Source organism: Acipenser ruthenus, chromosome 37 (genome assembly GCF_902713425.1).
Source record: "Acipenser ruthenus chromosome 37, fAciRut3.2 maternal haplotype, whole genome shotgun sequence".
NCBI classification, from domain to species: Eukaryota; Metazoa; Chordata; class Actinopteri; order Acipenseriformes; family Acipenseridae; genus Acipenser; species Acipenser ruthenus.
In genome coordinates, this window is record NC_081225.1 from 10985289 (window position 1) to 10998754 (window position 13466).

General features: G+C 44.0%; 1 protein-coding gene across 2 annotated transcripts in view; it reads right to left on the bottom strand.

The window, feature by feature from the left end:
• Window positions 1-13466, bottom strand: part of LOC117397850 (leucine-rich repeat transmembrane neuronal protein 4-like) — a 58130-nt gene that overhangs the window by 5852 nt on the left and 38812 nt on the right. The window lies entirely within an intron of this gene.

Consider the following 13466-nt stretch of genomic DNA (forward strand, 5'->3'; position numbering starts at 1 on the left):
AGCCATCGTTTCCGATAGAGTTGCACTTCCTTGGGCACCTGGAGTGTGAAACTGTCCTCACCCTTCAACCTCTTCCTTCTGGTTGTTTCAGAAAGGAACACGACCCAGAAGATACCCGCTGGGTTCCAATGACCTAGACAGTGCAAGCGTGCCAGACTTCCTGCGTAGATTTCCTAGCGTAGCACTAGAATCACGTTTTCAAAAACCAAAACACATGCTTGATATAAAACGTGCTTCTTTCATAAAAACACAGACCTCAGGAGCTAAAAGATTTGTGGAATTATTTAGAGAGTTGCAATCACTTGAACTAGCCTGGAAAGAGATTGGAATCTGGGTCAGGCGAGGGAGAGGCAGTGCTGGATACTGACAGCTCTGTCGGTCTGCCTGCCTGCCTGTCTCTCTGCCTGTCTGTCTCTCTGTCTGTCTGTCTGTCTCTCTGCCTGTCTGCCTGTCTCTCTCTCTGCCTGTCTGTCTGCCTATCGGTCTGTCTGCCTGTCTGTTTGTTTAACTCTATGCTTGTCTGTCTGTCTGTTTAACTGTCTGTCTGCCTGTCTGTCTGTCTGTTTAACTCTCTGTCTGTCTGTCTGCCTGTCTGTCTGTCTGTTTAACTCTCTGCCTGTCTGTCTTTCTGTTTAACTCTCTGTCTGTCTGTCTGCCTGTCTGTCTGTCTGTTTAACTCTCTGTCTGTCTGTCTGTCTGTCTGTCGGTTGAACAGAGGGACAGTCTGCCTGTCAACCCTCAGGTCCTGACAGCGCTCCCTCCCTCTGCGCTAATGCACTGATTTTCATGCAACACGAAGTGCCTAAATTAACGTGCAGAACACTATTGCTTTTTTTTAAATAGAGTCTTGACTCCATTAAGTGGAAACGGCTTATTACATTAGAGGCACTTTGTGGATTCAGAGGGTCTCTCTGCACGTCAATGCCTGGAATTAATTAAGTGATATTAACTCCTGGCCATTTCAGCGGATCGGTTTCAGTGGCTGATCATAAATCCAGCAGTCCCCAAATGCTCCTTCAGCACATAAACACGCACCTTGTGTGGAAACAAAATAACAGAACCTCTATATCACTGTGATTCATACGAAAACAAGTCTGCCAGACTGCCATTGCGATCCAGCTGCACAGAGCAGAGGGAGGCTATCCAGAGAGTATAACAGCCCCTCCTTCTCTTTCTGTGTGCCACCAGATCATAGCAGAGGGAGGCTGTCCAGAGAGTATAAGAGCCCCTCCTCTTTCTGTGTGCCAGCTTTTATTCTCTGCTCCCCAGCACAGAGCAGAGGGAGGCTGTTCACAGAGTATAAGAGCCACCCCTTTCTCTGCTCCACCGGCACAGAGGGAGGCTATAAAGAGAGTATAACAGCTTCTCTTCTCTGTTGAAATGTTTATAACAGAATACAGCTGGAAAGTAGTTTTTTTCCCGCATTCTCTCTTTACATGAATCACATGCCCGCCCTACCCCACACAATCTGTTATTCATGACAGTAAGATTATATCTGCGTCAACGTGATGAATATATAAAAAATAAAGAGAGTTTTTGGCTCGGGAGCACAGCGGGCATTCATGGTTAATCAGGAATATTGGAAACAAGCTGGGGATTAGGAAGCTGGCCTTTTAAGTCTTTTGAGTTACACAGTCAGACAGCCTGGCCACAATCCAGGGGATCCATTCAACATGAGAGTGAAACACTGCGGACAGCGTTGGAACCCCAGGACCCCTTTAACACTGCGCTACGAGTCACAAAGTGACTGGCTTTACCTAAAATGACTGTCAGTAAGGAAATGTAATTCTGTTCAGTGTGAGCTGACACACAGCTCCCTATTGAATTCTCATTGAACGCAAAGAAAGTCAACATCAGCTCATGACACCTTCCCCATTTCCTCATATTAAGCCTTTAATCAACCTTCAATTCATCAGGATTTCTGCCACATTTACCTCATTCTGCTTCTGAAATAAATATAAAAACAACACCTATGAACGCTGTAAAGAGTGGCTTCTATACTCTGTGCTGGTGGAGAAGAGACAGAGAAAGAGGAAGAGAAAGGGAGGCTCTTATACTCTCTGAACAGCCTCCCTCTGCTCTGTGCTGGTGAAGCAGAGAAAGAGAGGCTCTTATACTTTCTGAACAGCCTCCATCTGCTCTGTGCTGGTGAAGCAGAGAAAGAGAGGCTCTTATACTTTCTGAACAGCCTCCCTCTGCTCTGTGCTGGTGAAGCAGAGAAAGGAGAAGTGAGACACTTATATCCTCTACTCTATGACGGAATACATCTGGCTAACATTGTATGTATATATATAAATTTAAAAAGACAGCCAATGGACTTCAAAACAGGATCCAGTAAACCTTCAATCATGTCCAAATGGATGATTTCAATTTCTTGAGTGAGTTAAGGGACAGCCTTAGTAAGATTGAATTGATTTTGCTTTCTGTAGCGCGTTCAATTGCCACCAAAGGGACTCAATAAGAATAGCGAGTCTGCCGCCCGACTTCGCTGCCTGGAAAGGTACGCCGCTCAGCTAAAGTCTGTTCTAATATATTGCTGAGTTTCCTTTTATTTATTCTCCGGTACCTTTCCCTGCGGCGTTAGTCAGATAAATAAAATAACTGAAAATAAAACAAATGTGAGCACTTCAGCTGTCAACACAAGAGATATCGTTGGGGAGATTTTCCAGCACCCTTACATGATGCAGGCAGTGAGATACATATACAGCCTGAGTCTCTTTTTATCTACAGAAAACTTAGAAAACATGAAAACAATGCAGTTATTGTGCAGTCCATCCCACAGCAGGGAGTGCATTTCTGCATGCAAGGAACGTCTTTCAATCTGGGATGATTTGTTTTGGTATTCTCACATTTTTCAGTATTAACACAAGGCTGCAGATCTGAAGAGAGGAAATGTCTGTCTACAGCTCTGGCCAAAAGTTTTGCATCCCCCTATAGAATGAACTAATTTAGCTTCATAAAGTCAAATGAAACCTGCTGAATAATGTTCCGTTAACTCACTGAATTACATATCGCTTTGTAGTTTTGCATATACTTAACGAAAAACTGACAAAATGTAAAAATGTGACATTTCAAAATCTAACATGAAATACTCTACTACTATTATGGCTTCTGTTGACTTTTTCAATATCATTTTGTAGTTTCTTTGATTACATGATGTTAAATAAAAGATCTAACTTATGTTCAAATATTATTTTTCTCAATCCTAAAATTCTAGGTGATGCAAGCCTTTTGGCCACAGCTGTACAATACACAGTGTGTGTGTTTTTATCCTGTTATTTTTGGGTAACTGCTTCCAGAGTTCCTACCTGTGCCTACCTCCACTGCAAAGCTACTGCAATGGTTCTGAACACAGGCAATGGCAGCAGCTGCAGTGGGAGGAGACTGCTATCGGTAGAATAGTGCCACAAAGGCTGTTCTGACCAATGGGTTCACAATGGTATAAACACTCAATATACACTGCTGGTAATCAATTGCAGTGCCACCTCACCGTCTCAGGATCACATATCCATTGCTGGGGAAGCAGAGAGCTGTTAATGGCTCTGCCGAGGGTTGCTGACACTACCATTTTAATGGGATCCCAATGGGAAGGTAGCAACTTCTCCGGCAGAGATGTGCTGTGTTTTCCCAGCTTAATGAAGCCCTCTGTCTTGCTCTCTTGTATTTTATTCCCTCTCTCTCTCTCTCTCTCTCTCTCTCTCTCTCTCTCTCTCTCTCTCCACTCTCAGAACCCCTCCCCTCCATGCAGCTGGTTTCAGCAATTAATTCTATTTTCTGAGCTATTGCGTTTGGATTGCTTATTCTCAAATCACTTCCCATGCGCCACTTTCAATTAGGAACGTGCCTTTGTGAAATCCTTCTCTTTACTGTAGATGGAAGTGCTCTCTCTGCACATGGAAGTGCTCTCTCTGCACAGTCCAGACGAACCCCAGCAAGGTTCCCTATTGGGGAGGGGTACAGTGCGGGGCGCCCCAGTTCAGACACAGCGCCCCTCACTTCTCATGCTGTAGTTAACCTGCACTTTGTTTTAAAACACACAAACGAGGTTGGGAAACTTGCTCTTCCATACAAACAACAGGCTGTGAGAGAAAACAACTGCAAGTACACATCAGCCATCATATTGGGTTTATCTTGCACAGCAGAAACAGGCTGCCTGGTTTTTCCCAGTTTTTATTTCCATTGGGATCCCATTATATCCTCAATATCTTGCGCTACCCTGAATAAACCCTAACAGACCACAGCATTACCAGCAATGGCAACACAATGGATTGAGAAGAGATGCAGCACAGTGCCCTGATCCTGATAGCACAGTCTGGTCCCGATTATCAAGCTGCATGCAAACATACATACAAACATACATGCATACATACATGCATACATACATACATACCTTCTAGTACCCCTGCCTCTCTACATTGCCATTGCAGTGCCCCTGTCTGTCTGCATTGCCATTGCAGTGCCCCTGTCTGTCTGCATTGCCATTGCAGTGCCCCTGTCTGTCTGCATTGCCATTGCAGTGCCCCTGTCTGTCTGCATTGCCATTGCAGTGCCCCTGTCTGTCTGCATTGCCATTGCAGTGCCCCTGTCTGTCTGCATTGCCATTGCAGTGTCCCATGTCTGTGCATTGCCATTGCAGTGCCCCATGTCTGTGCATTGCCATTGCAGTGCCCCATGTCTGTGCATTGCCATTGCAGTGCCCCCTGTCTGTCTGCTTTGCCCCTGTCTGTCTGCATTGCTATCATTTCTGTTTTAAGTGCATCTTGAGCACGGTCATTACATTGAAGCAACAAGTTTGACTGTTTCACAGCTTGGGCGGTGTTTGAAATATAATTGCCTGTTGATCTGGGATTGAAGGGGAGGGAGGGGGAGGGGGGGGGGGGGCTCCATTTGTATTCCGTACAAGGCAGGAGCTCACCTGTCTGTCAATTTGACTGGCAGCCTTCAGATCCACCAGTAAAAAATGACACCAGGCAGCCGCTGACTGGCAGGATTGAAACCCTAATAAATCTCTGTCACGGAGATGTGTTCTTACCAGAGTGTAATTAAATTTGCCTCAGTCCTTAAATCCTTGATAAATATTTCATTAGGCAGGCTCTAAGTGCTGGTCTCAGAGGAAGGGGTCACCATGGAAACACTAAGACACAAGACATGTTCCAATTTGTCCTGCTACAGATTTTCTAACAAACAATGAAAGCGAAGACTGAGAAATACAAACTGTGACATCCCTTTGAGAAAAGATTCAAAAAATCTCATTGGGATCCCATTCTAATCCCAGGGTATTACCTTGAAGAAGCCCTAGCTGTACAGCATTCCAAGCAATGACAGCACAGACACTGCACAGCGGTCCTGATGCGATGGCACACTGCCTGTCTGGCACAGATATGGCACCATGGCACTGCACTGTATAAGATATCAATGGCATATTGAATATGAAAATTACCACCATTCTACTAATGTCAGTCAGGTAACGCTTTACTGTGTATTTACATAGTAGTTACGTAGTAAATACACGTGTAATTACAATGTACTTAATGTGTAATTTTATTATATGATATAACCCAAACCCTATCCCTAACCCTAATCCTAACTCTATCCCTAACCCTAATCCTAACTCTATCCCTAACCCTAAGCCTAAACCTAACCCTAACTCTAACCCTAACCCCAACCCTATCCCTATTCCTAACCCTAACTCTAAACCTTGTAAAAAAAAATTGTGTACACCTATGGCCAAATGTTTTGCATCACCTACAGATTGAGACATCATTTAACAAAATATATATATTTTATTTCACATCATCTAATCAAAGAAACTACAAAATGATATCGCAAAAGTCTACCGGAAGCCATAATAGTAGTACAGTATTTCATGTTGGATTTTGAAATGTCACATTTTTCAATTTTAGTGTTTTTCGTTAAGTATATGGAAAACTACAAAGCGGTGTGTAATGCAACATTATTCAGCAGGTTCATTCGACTTTATGAAGCTAAATTAGTTAATTCTATAGGGGGATGCAAAACTTTTGGCCAGAGCTGTACGTGTTACTAAGTCATTTATTAAAAAAGAAATCTTGATATTAACTTTGCAACATGACATAATAAAATAAATGAATGCACTGCCGGGGAGCGCGGTTCTTCAGAGCTGAAAGGGGGGCATCTGATTTCCCTAAAATGCTGCAGGAAAGAAACAATGGCCTTTGAAGAAGCACTCGGCTGCTCTCCACTCAAATCACTTAATACAGGCATTTATGTATCACAAGCCAACTCCCTTTGCACAATGAAAGACCCATTTAAACCAACAGAGGAGAAATGTGCCTGTTATGAAAAAGCTTCTAATCTGCTCGCGGCTCCGGGGGCAGCCTGCCTGTTTAACAGTAATTGGATCAGATTACACAAGCGCCTGATGTACTTGACAGCAGCTCTCACATGGGATAGGAGCTCCTCTACCCAGGACCAGGCTGCAGTGCCCGGCTTGGGATAGACAATGACAGGAAGCTATCCGGCCCGTCGAGGCTAGTCCCTGACCAGCACACAGCTCTATTAGCTTATTGAAGGATTCCAGGGGGCATGTATGACTCCAAAAATACAATGGAGAGCTTCTGTTCTGAACGATTCCGAAACCATCTTCAATGGCAACGATATGTTCATGTAGTTTAAATTCTGTCTCAAGCCTATAATTCTAGGTGATAAAAAACTTTTGGCCATAGCTGTACATTTAGATAAAATAAATACAGAAAAACGTAATATCTTGAAGGACATATTTCAAAGACTTCCAGTCGACACGTTTGCCATTGAAGATTATTCTAGTATTTCTAAATTCAGCAGCATTGAGTGTTCTGGATGCATTTTCGCACAGAGAGGCGAGATGGGTTCACAGAGGGAAGAAGCCACAATTGAAAATACCTTTGGGGAATGTAAACAAGCTGGCATTCCAACAACGCCTGGTCCCCAATGGTGTACAGTGCAGTAAACAATCGCCCCTGAATGTGATTGGACGAGATGGTGGGGTGTTGCTCTGATTGGCTTCCTGCCTCTGCATCCAGCGGTCCCCAAGGGAGAAAAAACGTGGCAACGACCCAAATGTGCAATAAAATGTTTAACTTTATAGAGCTTCAAAGGCTCCCAGAGTAATTGCTTAAGTGCACTGCAGAAAGGCCATTTCATTGTCGGAAGTGTTTTACTGGTTTCTGAACCATGAAGAAGAGCGGATCAGTGTATCGCAGGCAGAGAGACGACTTGATTTGAAATGAGCCCCGGAGAGCTGAGGGATGTGTCAGCAGTTGACAAGCTTGATGGTTTTTAATTGCAATTAACAAACTGAGTACAGAGTCATAAACTGCAGCTGGGGGTCACAGTCCAAGCATTCATTGGGTCCCATGCTGCACGGCAACGCAGCTCTGGCCAAAAGCTTTGCAACAGCTAGAATTTTAGGATTGAGACGTAATAAAACAAAAGAAAAAACGATATAAACATAATTTAGATATTTTATTTAACATCATGCAATCAAAGAAACTGATATCGCAAGTCTATCGGAAGCCATAATAGTAGCAGTGGTATTTAATTCAATGTGTTAAGGTAACATTATTCAGCAGGTTTCAGTTGACTTTATGAAGCAAGATGAGTTGATTCTACAGGGTGATGCTAGTCCGCTAAATCTGGGACAGCCTCACCTAATATAAAGTATCCTGGACTTGTGCTCATCAGGGTCCCTGAACCCAGGTATAAATGGCTGTGTCGATCCCCTGGGGACGGAGGAGTGAGCTGGCTGCAGGAAAGGGAGAGGACAGCAATCTGCTCTCCAATATGGCACTCCACGTGTCAGCACAAATTCAATTAGACTGCCGGCAGCGAGAGTGCCGTTCCAGAGACACAATAACCGTTCCAATTACAGAATGTAATTAATCTGTTATCTTTCTATTCCCCCGTATTCACGCTCCAGCTGCACCTCCCCTCTTCAGCTCATTTGAATGCTTTATAACCGATACCTCGAGAGGCGAGGCTAGCCGTTCTTTACAGAGCTGAAAAGAAAAAACAAACACCTTCATAATGTTCATAAAATCCCACAGGGTGCGTTACCCTGAAGAAACCTAGCAGAGCCATCAGCAGAGCACAGCATTGCCAGCAATGGCATCACAATGCATTGAGAGAAGATACTGCACAGTACAGTGATCCTGACATGCTAGCACACTGTCTGTCTGGTAATGATACACAATGGTACTGCAGTGGATCACCTGCATGTGTATTGCGTGTTCATAGCATGGTGTCAAATATGAACATTTTCCAACTGTGGTGCAATAGCAATCTCATCCCATTGAAACTGCTCTTGTTCTATTATTGCTCCTTAGTGCAAAACCATTGTACTGCCATTGCAGTGCCACTGTCTGTCTGCATTGCCATTGTAGTGCCCCTGTCTGTTTGCATTGCCATTGCAGTGCCCCTGTCTGTCTGCATTGCCATTGCAGTGCCCCTGTCTGTCTGTATTGCCATTGTAGTGCCCCTGTCTGTCTGCATTGCCATTGCAGTGCCCCTGTCTGTCTGCATTGCATTTGTATCAATTCAGTGTGAGATGCATTAATTCAGGCAGAACCGTTAGTGTGGGGAGTTGACAAGAACGCCTCACTACACTTCTGTAGGCTGTCCCTTACTGATTTTTCTGACACCAATGGCATGCCATGTATTCTGTAATACAAGCTGATGAAAGTCTGTTTCAGTCCTGATGAGGGTAGGTGTGGCTCTGTTAGCAGATGCGTCAATATTCAAGACTGTACCCATTACACAGGAATACAAGTAATTACTAGATGGTGACCCTGTGTGTTTGGTTGTTGGTTCTGTCAAGCAGTGTTCTCACAATGCCACTGCACTACGCAGCTGTTTTCTTTGACTTCCTAAAGACAAAATTCCATTACCGGGGATGCCCAGTAAAAATGTTTAGTTCTTTTAACATCTGGCCACATCAATGATACAGATCCCACTCTGTTGGTACAGAGCTGCATTCTATGCTTCTCCCAGTAAAGTTTTCCGCACTGCAACATATCTAATGATACGGGTCACATGCTTTTTCAAAAATCCATTTGACTTCATTTGGTTGACAGACTATTCAATACAGGTTCCATTTTATATGGTGCTGTGACTGACACAGAAACAAATCGACTCGACTCCATTCATGTGGATGGACTCGCATTGTAACAATAGCCGCTGCTGTGATCCCTCCCTTGTCATCGAGTTAATAAACTCACTGAAGCAGGCGCAAAAGACAATAGAAAATAAAACAAATCTCGACTGCATAAAGCCAGTAAGAAACTCAGTCAGAGCAATACGCATTCTGTTCTCACTGCAACTTGTTTAGCCAGGGTTGTAATGATAACACTGTTTGCTGTCAGCTCTTGAAGATCTTCCGATTCCTAAAATGTATATAAAAATAGGATTGTTAATCATGCTGGTAATTGTTTGTCATTGTTTAACAGGCGGATTATTCCCCTTCAAAGCATCGATGGTGTTGGTGCCTGCATGCCTGCGTGTCGCCTCAGTGTCTCTTTCTTGAATCACAGCTTGCTTTCATTTCAGCTCTGCAAGCCGGTTGAGATTTCTTGCGTCTCCACTGGGATCTGTGTAAATGGAAACACCACGGGTCTGATTCTTCAAAGCAGGGCTGCTTCTTTCTTAGCTTGAATATGTCTGGTAAATAATTGAGCAAATTAAATGTTTTATGCAAATTTATGCAGACAGATGTAACTTAAAGTGAGATTTTTTTTATGCAGACTAAACCTTACAATTCTACTTCACGCTCTTAACATGGCTTTTTCGTTCAGAATCTTGCAATCCTCTCCAGGCAATCAAAGGATCTGCACTTCATTTGAGAGTTGCTGCTGATCCTGTATATTAGCGGCTACATTTCCCTAGTTTTCTACAACTCTCATCATATAACCCTCCCCAAGGAACCTACTTCCATCACTTAATTCAGGATATCCCACCGCTGCCACCAAATGAAATTTGAACTCCTATCCTCCAGGCTCCAAAGGTTATACCAGGTGAGCTGGCTCCCTCAGTTCCCTCAGCCACTCTCTTGAACTCACAAACAAGCAAACAGAGACATGAGGATTCACTTTCATTTTTCACAGGTGTTGTGATGCTTACAGACAACATGCAAAACCTCTGCTTCAGTTTTTATTTCTGATTTGTGATTTTTTATAAAAAGGGGTTCCACAGCAAAAAAAGTGGAGCACCTTTGGCTCATATATATAACGAATGGAAGCGCGCACCAGGTAAGACTGATGTTGTGTTGGAATCCGTTTGCGGTGGAGGGACAGGAGAGGCCGCGACACTTAGTGACAGGCGAGAGCTGCTCTATCTAGAGGAGATGTGTGAGCCGGGGGCTGGACTACACTCACAGCAGCAACTCCTTCACTTCCGATCAGGGAGGACGGCCGTCATGAGCCGACACGAGAGCCGCATCGCCTGGGGCTGGAGTGAAGAGAGACTGTCTGCGAGGAGCAGAGCCAGCCCATTGCAAACAACCTAGTACAAAACCGCTTCTCAAGAAAATGATGTCTTCCTCTGGGAGCTGTCCACCACAGTCCCTCCCCGCTCTGCCCATAGCTTAAAGTAATTGTAGCCAACAAAATACTTCCATCAAATGTCTCTGCATTGCACATTTATAGTTCTCAAATCCACAGCTTTTAGTAGCCTCCCTCCCAGTCCCCTTCACTGTGCAAGACTTCCAAGTCCCTTATCCTTTAAAGCATCCTGCTGGGATACTTGATATTACACCCAAAGAAACCCCCATCATGGCCCATATTGGACCCCAGCATCACCAGCACTGGCAACAGAATTTTAATGAATGTGGAAGAATTCTGGCAACGGCAGTCTCTTCCTATTGTAGCTGACCCTTATTCAAATCCACTGCTATCCGCGATCTACCTAACCACTAAGCCACTCTGTCTCCCAGTCCCAAGCCGGAATCTTCTCCGAGTTACTGGGTGAATGCTGAACAATCACAATGATGTTTTAATTAGGGGGGACGTCCCTTATCTCACGAGAGGGGAACAAAGGGCCACACACGCTGCCATCTTCTATATCTGCACTCCGAGATCTCTATTGAGCGTCTTGAAAGGATGTCAGGAAAATAATTATCCATCCAATTGAGAGAGCGAGCTGGGTCTTTGTGCCCTGGGTGACAAACAGAATCATTTAATTATGCGACGTGGCCTCAAAAGTTCAGTGCGTGACATGTTATTTAGTCTGCACTGAAGGTGAGGCAACAGCCTTCTCCTCCAGTACACCCCCGCAATGTTCTTTCCAGAACAGCGGGATTTAAAACACTGACTGCAAGATAAAAAAGTACCTTGTCTTAGCATAGTTCTATAGCATCGTGAATACTAATATGCTCTCCTTTGTATACTCTGCTCTCCTTAACAGCATACCTTGAAATCTAACACAGCCAGCCCTGGGGCTATGCTAATTAAAACAGGATGTCTATATGGGCACCAAGCCAGATTTCCTGATAGACTTGGGCAGGGCGTTCCACAGTACTGTCGCATAGTGATTAAAGACCCTGACACTCAGGGTGACATGCGAGACATTGAGGGATTTCGAATATATATCTAATGCAGGTCTCAGATATTTTCATGACGATGTTTCAGCTTACCCTACTGTGCTTGACACTGCTTCACTGCTTCACTGTGAACTAAAGGTTATATTTAACATATAAATACCAAAAGAAACGTAATGCATTCGAAGATAAATGTTTCGGTTAGGCATTGCATTTGCTTCTTTTGGTATTTCTAAAAGCATCACTTTTAGTTACGGCTGTTCCAGTCAGCATAGCTATCCTCCTAGTCATGCACTAGTGTTTTGAAATGTATGCATGGTGTGCTTTTCGTGCATTTCCATGTGAGCGGTCGGTGAGTGGTGATCGTCTTCCTTGATGACGCTCTCTCTCTCTCACTATTGCACTGATCTGATATTTTCATTCCCCAGTTCAGTGCTGTGGGGAGTTACTTTTAATGCAAAGGGATCTTCGTACTGTTTTATGCAGCACAGTTCTGAGGAAATTGGGTTAAAAGGCTTCCTGTGTCATTCTCTGTTGCTGCACCTTCAAGCGTTGCAATAAATATTTCAAACACATTTATTTAGCTGGTGAGCAGTTATTTTATGACAGAAACAGTGTAGCAAAACTGCTGACAGCAATGTTCACTCAACTGTAGTGATCAAGACAGGTAATACGAAACCAGATCCCAAGGACAGCTACAACAGTAGAGGCATGTACTGGCAGAGTGGGGCTGAAGTAAGAGCACTGGAAACACAACAGCATGAAAAACATACATATTGTATATATATACACTGCTGGAAATCCATTGCAGCACCATGGGGTATAGATGTGCAATCAGACTAGCAGATCCATGCATTGAGAACAGTGTTTTTTTTTTTAAAGATTCGAAAAAAGGGCTTCAAATACAACTGAAAACATGCATGTGTTTGTAAAACAGAAATATATATTAACATGAGAAACCCCTTTGACACTTGCGTATAAAAAGGCCAGTATTATTAATAACGTAACAGCAATCAATAATATTAATAAGCAGTTGTATTGAACTGTCCAATCAAAGAGATCGATGCTGTTACTGGGTGGAACATGAATGATTAGCGGATTCATTAATTACAAGGTTTATATCTACATAGTAATTGCAAATCATGCAAGAGGACTTCACCCCTTCTAGACTGCTTACTAATGGACAGACCCCTGGCTCAGCCCACTGTCAACCTCCAATTGCAGGTAACTTCCACTGATCACTCTCTCTGATCACTGGGGTCCCGGCTGCTCTTTACAAAAATGCCAAGACTCTCTCATAGAGAGGAGCAGGGGCGGAGCCCGGAGCCCTGGGCTACTTTCAATGGCAGCTGTAAAGATCCAATGGCACCTTCAAATCGGGTGGAATGCCTACCCCAAGTTTCATCCCAATCACATGCGTGATTCCCAGGATACAGCTTGATCTTCTGTGCTGCACACACGTGTGCACGCTCTGAACCCACCTCAGGGAGGGTGATTTACACTCATCTCAGCGTGCCTCTAATTTACACAGGACCGGGGAACGACAATATAGATTTCCTCAGTACACACACAACCCTATTGATTTGCAATGTGTTGGTATTAAAATGAAGGATCTCTGAGCTGCAGTCTCTTCGTGCAGGTGAACTCAGACTGGTGCCTCAGCTTGTCATCAATTATGAATCATAGAGGAACTGGAACTGTCTAGTGAAGGTTTCAGGCATCTTTTCATTACAGACACAAGATGACCTAGTTAGGCCTGATTGCAGCTGCCGGTTGGGATGAGGCTGGTCTTTTTTCAAACACCATGCTAAGGGCAGGTTTTTTTCTCTATTCAGCAGCACTTAACCTCCAATTGCACTACCGCAGTCTCCCCCCTCCCCACCAAAAGCAATGCCTTTCCTGGCCACAACAGGACAGGCAG